The 5,610-nt window shown below is 45.1% G+C and overlaps 1 protein-coding gene across 1 annotated transcript in view; it reads right to left on the bottom strand.

Moving 5' to 3' along the window:
* The window catches only part of GRAMD1A (GRAM domain containing 1A), a 118,135-nt gene extending 114,285 nt beyond the window's left edge, over positions 1-3,850 (bottom strand). Inside the window, exon 1 of the mRNA XM_075840427.1 lies at positions 3,696-3,850. The gene's annotated coding sequence lies outside the window, so the exon portion shown is untranslated. The remainder of the gene's footprint in view (positions 1-3,695) is intronic.
* Between the last annotated feature and the right edge of the window lie 1,760 nt (positions 3,851-5,610).

Below are 5,610 nucleotides of genomic sequence, written 5' to 3'. Positions count from 1 at the left end.
GTTGGGTAACAACTAATATGGCCGTCATGACTTTCTGTAGGTGTCGTCAGAGGATTACCTAGGGTTATGAATGCTTGACTCTAGTTGTGAAGTAAGACATTCCCTGCTTCTGTATTACTAGCCAGAGTTGCTTGTCAGGATTCTAGGAGAGCTGGGTGGCTTCTGCGGGAGCTGTAATGGTGGGCATATTTTTACCCTGCTTTGGCAAGCTTTTGATTTTCTGGACTGGACACAATTGTAACAACCCCTCAGGTGTGAGAAGTATTAAATCTGGATGGGTTTTCAACCTCAGGATTTAAAAAAAGATTGTTCCCCTTCACTGACTGCAAGCAGAGATCTTGAAAATACTGTGGAATTGAAACACAAAATATTTCAGAAAATTCACTCTTTCCGCCTTCCGCTGACTCCCCCGTATTATACAGATGGAATAGACCTTGCCGTTGTAGGAGGACTCGTGACACTGTGTCATGATACCAGAGGGGGCCACTAAGAGCTAAATATAGAAGCCACCGGCAACCAGCGTGACACCCGCAGAACTAGGGCACCAGAGGCGGCACCAACTGGGGCACCATGTACCCAGAGGAAAACCATATCAATAAATCAAACTAGAGTCGTCCTCAGCTGTTCCCAGGAAAGCTGGGTCAGAGCCATTACAGCTCTCACAGGGGTAGCCACCCAGCTTTCCCGAGTCCAGAATGGCAGGTCTGCTGAGTTATTCAGTGACGTATCCTCATATCTTGTATTACTCCATAACTAGGTGAATTTGGCAATAGCATCCCCCCATTTTTTGGCTACTCGCCCGTTGCCACCTGTTTATTGCCCAAAACTGACATGGGCACCCAATTATATTTGTTTTTCAGTGTTGACACCCAGCTTTCCCAGACTCTTGAATGGAAAATCTGCCTTTGTACTGACACATCCCCTGATCCCATCTTTCTGCATAACTAGGCAGATTGGAGGACTCCAGGAAAGTTGAATGACAACCAATATGGCAGATGCAAGTGTTGACACCCAGCTGTCCCAGTTCTGAATGGAAAATCTGCCTAATTCTGCATTGATAAATCCCTGTGTCCTATATTGCTGCATAACAGGACAGATTTGCTATGGAGGGCTCCAGGAAAGCTGGGTGGCAGCTACAATGGCAGCCATATTGGTTATCACCCAGCTTTCCCAGAAGCAGATGTATTTAGTGGGGATGATTATTGGGTTTTAGGGGCCCATACGCCCACCTACCACATAAGGGGATAGCAGTGCCGTATATTATGGGACCGGGTTTTCGTTGGGGCCCCAGAGCTCCCCCTTTGTGCTCAGTCTTGGGGGTGTGAATACTTTTGCATGGAGATTTGCATGGAATAAAATGTAAATTGTTTGTTCACTGTCAGGAGCGTCAGAGGAACATGAAGAACGGAGATGGAAACCATCAACCTCAATAAATTAGTGTACTGACAACTAAAAAGTACAGACACCCAGCTTTACCTGACTCCTGAATGGCAAATCAACCTAGTTACAGGTTCCACATCAATTGACACCCAACTTTCCTTGACCCTGAATAGCAAATCTGCCTAAATTTATATTGGGATAGTCCCTGCCCGGCTGCATAACTGTGACTACCTTTAAACTTCCACATGTATTGCCACCCAGCTTTCCCTGAGTCCTAAATAGCAAATTGGTCTAGTTAAACATTAAAATACCCCCTGCATAACTATGGCTACCTTTATAGCTTACCCAGCTTTCCTGGGGTCCCGCATGTCAAATCTGCCCCCCTGCTCCTGTATCACTGCATTACTATGGCTACTATTATACACCCGTCATGTGTTGCCACTCAGCTTTCCTAAGCTCCTAAACAACCCATCTGCCTAGTCATACATTAAATTCAATTCTGTATTGATGCAGTATAACTATGCATAATATATATATATATATATATATATATATATATATATGCAGACTGACCGTTCAGGACTTTAGGAAAGCTGGGTGACTGGACTTTCCCAGCTGTTTCACGCTTTTATCAGGGTGATCAGTAATCGAGTATTTTCCCCCAGCACGTTCAGGGTTATAATGAAAGTTTTGCAGCTGGATAAGTGTTGTTGCTATGTGGAATCGTCGGGTTGCTATGGCGCCGGTTCTGTTATGTAAATATGGGACTGTCAAGACGAAAGAACGCAGAGTTTGTATACACAAGACGAGAGGAGGGAGAAAGATGAAGACCTGGTCACAGACTAGATGGGTTTACAGAATGCAGGCTGCAGAAATAAACCTATATACATCAGCATCCTGAAGAAGCAGAGCTGCAGTGTAAAGCATGGGGAGTGAACAAGCCTCCAAAGAGACAACAGATGTGTATTCAGACTACAGCAAACTCCAGTAGACAATGAAGCTAAACTGGAGTCACAGATCATCATTGTGTCTTATTGGAGCAGAGCTGAAATATAAAGCATGGTTGAGGGACTTAGCAGCAACCTTAGCCTCTACTGAGACAGGAGGTGGATTTCAGACTTACTTAAACTCCAATAGACAATGCAGCTAAGTTGGAGTCACCGATCATAGCTGTGCCTTAATTGAGCAGTACTGAAGTGTAAAGCATTGTGGAGGAGCATTGTACTAGTTTGACACTTTGATTGGACAGGAGGTGGATTTCAGACTACCACAGACTCCAATAGACAATGCAGCTAAACTGGAGTCACCGATTATAACTGTACTCTAACAAAGCAAAACTAAAATGTAAAGCATGGAAATGTAAAGCACCTGCAGCCACCACTAGGGGGAGCTCACTGCATAGATTTATACAGCTCCCATTAAACTCAATCATAAATCCATCTGCAATGAGCTCCCTCTAGTGGTGACTGCAGGCAGGATTTTATCATATAACTGACTATACAGGGGATTTGGAGCTCTGTATTAGAAAAAGAGAGCTTCGTACACTATAAAGATATATTAAGAAATGAATGAGCCCAGAAAACTGGACATAAACATGAGATTATTGGGACACTTGTAGAACAAATCCCTCATATACTTATATTATACTTGTTCATTCTTCCCAATGGAACCATTCAAAAATCTTCACATGTAGTTTCCCCTCCCCGTTTGACTTTGGTATAGTCCAATTTAGGACAGTCTGACAACTAGAGTCCTTGAGCTAGTCCTGTAGTTAGGGGGTTGCAGTGGTCACATGACTGCACGTTCCGCTCCAGCAGCTATAGAAACATTGTTGAAAGTTAAAGTATATGACAATTCTTTAAAGTACTGCCCCTTTAAGTGAACCCCCTTTTATATGCCCCACATGTGATCACAAAATATAGGGGGTTCCCCCAACCCCTTTAATATCCCAAGCGGAGTGGTGCATCTGGTCCATCTCTCAGGACAGGACCAATCAATGTAAACGATGTGCAGCTTACCGGGGGTGCCCTGTGCAAAAATATCACAAAGCCCCCCAAGTGAGCCCCCTGCGTCAGCTTATTAGTGGCGGGCTTGTAATATAAGAGGGTGCTGACACTTTCTCATTGGAATCAATGACTATCTATGTAATAGATGCCAAAACTCCTCCAGAGCAGAGGGGGGTCCCATTTGGGGGGGCTCGATTTATTAGCCCAATATGTAGACTACCCCTTTAAGAGATTTGCAATACCCTTAGCCAAAGTATCTCGGGTCAGGTCCCTTTAACATGAAGTTCTACGTGGATTAGTGTCTCCTACCTGTGTCTCCCAGCAGGGGAAGGGTCTTCCTTTGTGGGGTGGTCTCCCTCGCCCCCTGTATCTCTGACAGTTCTGACTGTCGCCCTGTACGGTTATATTGGTCTTCTGAGGCGTGTGCTATTTCCTCCACATCTCTCCGTTCTCCGCCATGCGTTGCTCCCCCTCCCTCTCCTGCGCTCGCATCTCTTCCCCTATAATTGCATTATTTCCCCGTCGCTCTTGCGTTGCTTGCGCTCGTGTTCCTCTATCTCCCCCGCGCCACATTCCCATAATTAACTCCTTCAGTCCCCTCCCCTGTCCTTTTATTATTTTTTCCCCTCTGTAACCTGTCCCTAGGTCTCCCCCCTCCCTCCCCCCTCTACCGTACACTTATTAAATTTCGCTTATTGTTTGCCGCCTCTCCGTCTTTATTATCTTTTATTCATCCCTCTCATTCTACAATAAATTCGCCTTTCCCATCTGTCCTCTTGTAGTTTTCGTCCAATCAGGTCGCGCTGTTCCATCGCCAAGGTGACCGGTCAAGCGTCGCAGCCACTGTACCAGAACAGGACTGTTGTGTTGTGTGGGTATCAGGTGGACGTTGCTCGGTCTGCAGCCTGCGGCGGAGGTGTTCTGTAATCAGGGACTGGTGCGAGGCGTAATCTGCGTTACTGTACGGTGACCCCCCCCCCCGATTGTTGCGCCATTCCATAAACCAGTAGTTACGTCAAAGTAGAGGTTAAATATTGGGCAGCAACTTGGGTCTCATGCACACGACCGTAGTGTTTTTACGGTCCGCAAATACGGATCCGTAGTCATCCGCATATCTTGCACGTTATCCGCAAATACGGTCGGTAGTGCATCCATATTTACGGATCCACAAAAAAATAAAAGGGAGGCTTCAAATGATGTCATCAACATGTCCCAACCCCTTGAAAATGTCACAAGATGACTCAGGCGCCATTTTTTGGGGGAATGCCCTGCAGTTTGAATAGCAACGCTTCTGCAAATACGGACGTCTACGGATGCACATCCGTTGTTGTCCGCAATTTTGCACGCGCCCATAGAATTCTAGGAATGGGTCCGCAGATAATCCGTTATTACGGATAAGAACGACGGTCGTGTGCATGGCGCCTTAAAGTGCCTCAAACTCCATTAACTTCAATGAAAAGAGAACCCCCCCCCCCCACACGTCATCACTAAACTACATTGCAGAAGCAGTTCATCTATAGATCAATGCCACCATTAACTTTCTATAGGGAAACTACAAGTCCCAGCATGCTTTAACAGTCGGCATGCTGGGAGTTGTAGTCTCACAACATCAGATGTCAATGTATAAGTCTATTTATAGATTCTATTCATGGCTTCTAGCATTGGGGCACACGTTGGGCTTCCACTAATAAAATTATAGAACTAAAAATGAAATCTTCCCTGTGTTCCTGTCTCCTTATGGGCAGTCTCTTCTCATCTCAGGAGGAAACTGGAGTAGAAACAGCTACCAGCAATTTCAGGGGCAGGAAGTAGCTATCTGACATCTATTTCCTGTTAGTCATATCAGCTTTTATGGAGCTACTTTTTCTGTCACCCAGAAGCCCCTCCCATTTCCTCTCTCAGCTCTCCCTGGCAGTCATTCAGAATCATAGATCCCACTGCCTCCCAAACCTCATGGTTGAAAATTTTTTTGCCTGTAGACTGCACAGAGACTTCTCACTCATCTATAGCAATGGTAACATCAATGAGGGAGGAAGTAGCTAACTTCTCTTCCTACTGTTTACAATCTAGAAGTAGCTAACTTCTCTTCCTACTTTGTTTACAATCTAGAAGTAGCTAACTTCTCTTCCTACTGTTTACAATCTAGAAGTAGCTAACTTATCTTCCTACTGTTTACAATCTAGAAGTAGCTAACTTCTCTTCCTACTGTTTACAATCTAGAAGT

The sequence above is a fragment of the Rhinoderma darwinii genome, chromosome 10 (genome assembly GCF_050947455.1).
Source record: "Rhinoderma darwinii isolate aRhiDar2 chromosome 10, aRhiDar2.hap1, whole genome shotgun sequence".
In the NCBI taxonomy this organism is placed as follows: Eukaryota; Metazoa; Chordata; class Amphibia; order Anura; family Rhinodermatidae; genus Rhinoderma; species Rhinoderma darwinii.
Note: the sequence above shows the minus strand (reverse complement) of the source record. Positions and strands in the feature narration are given on the sequence as shown.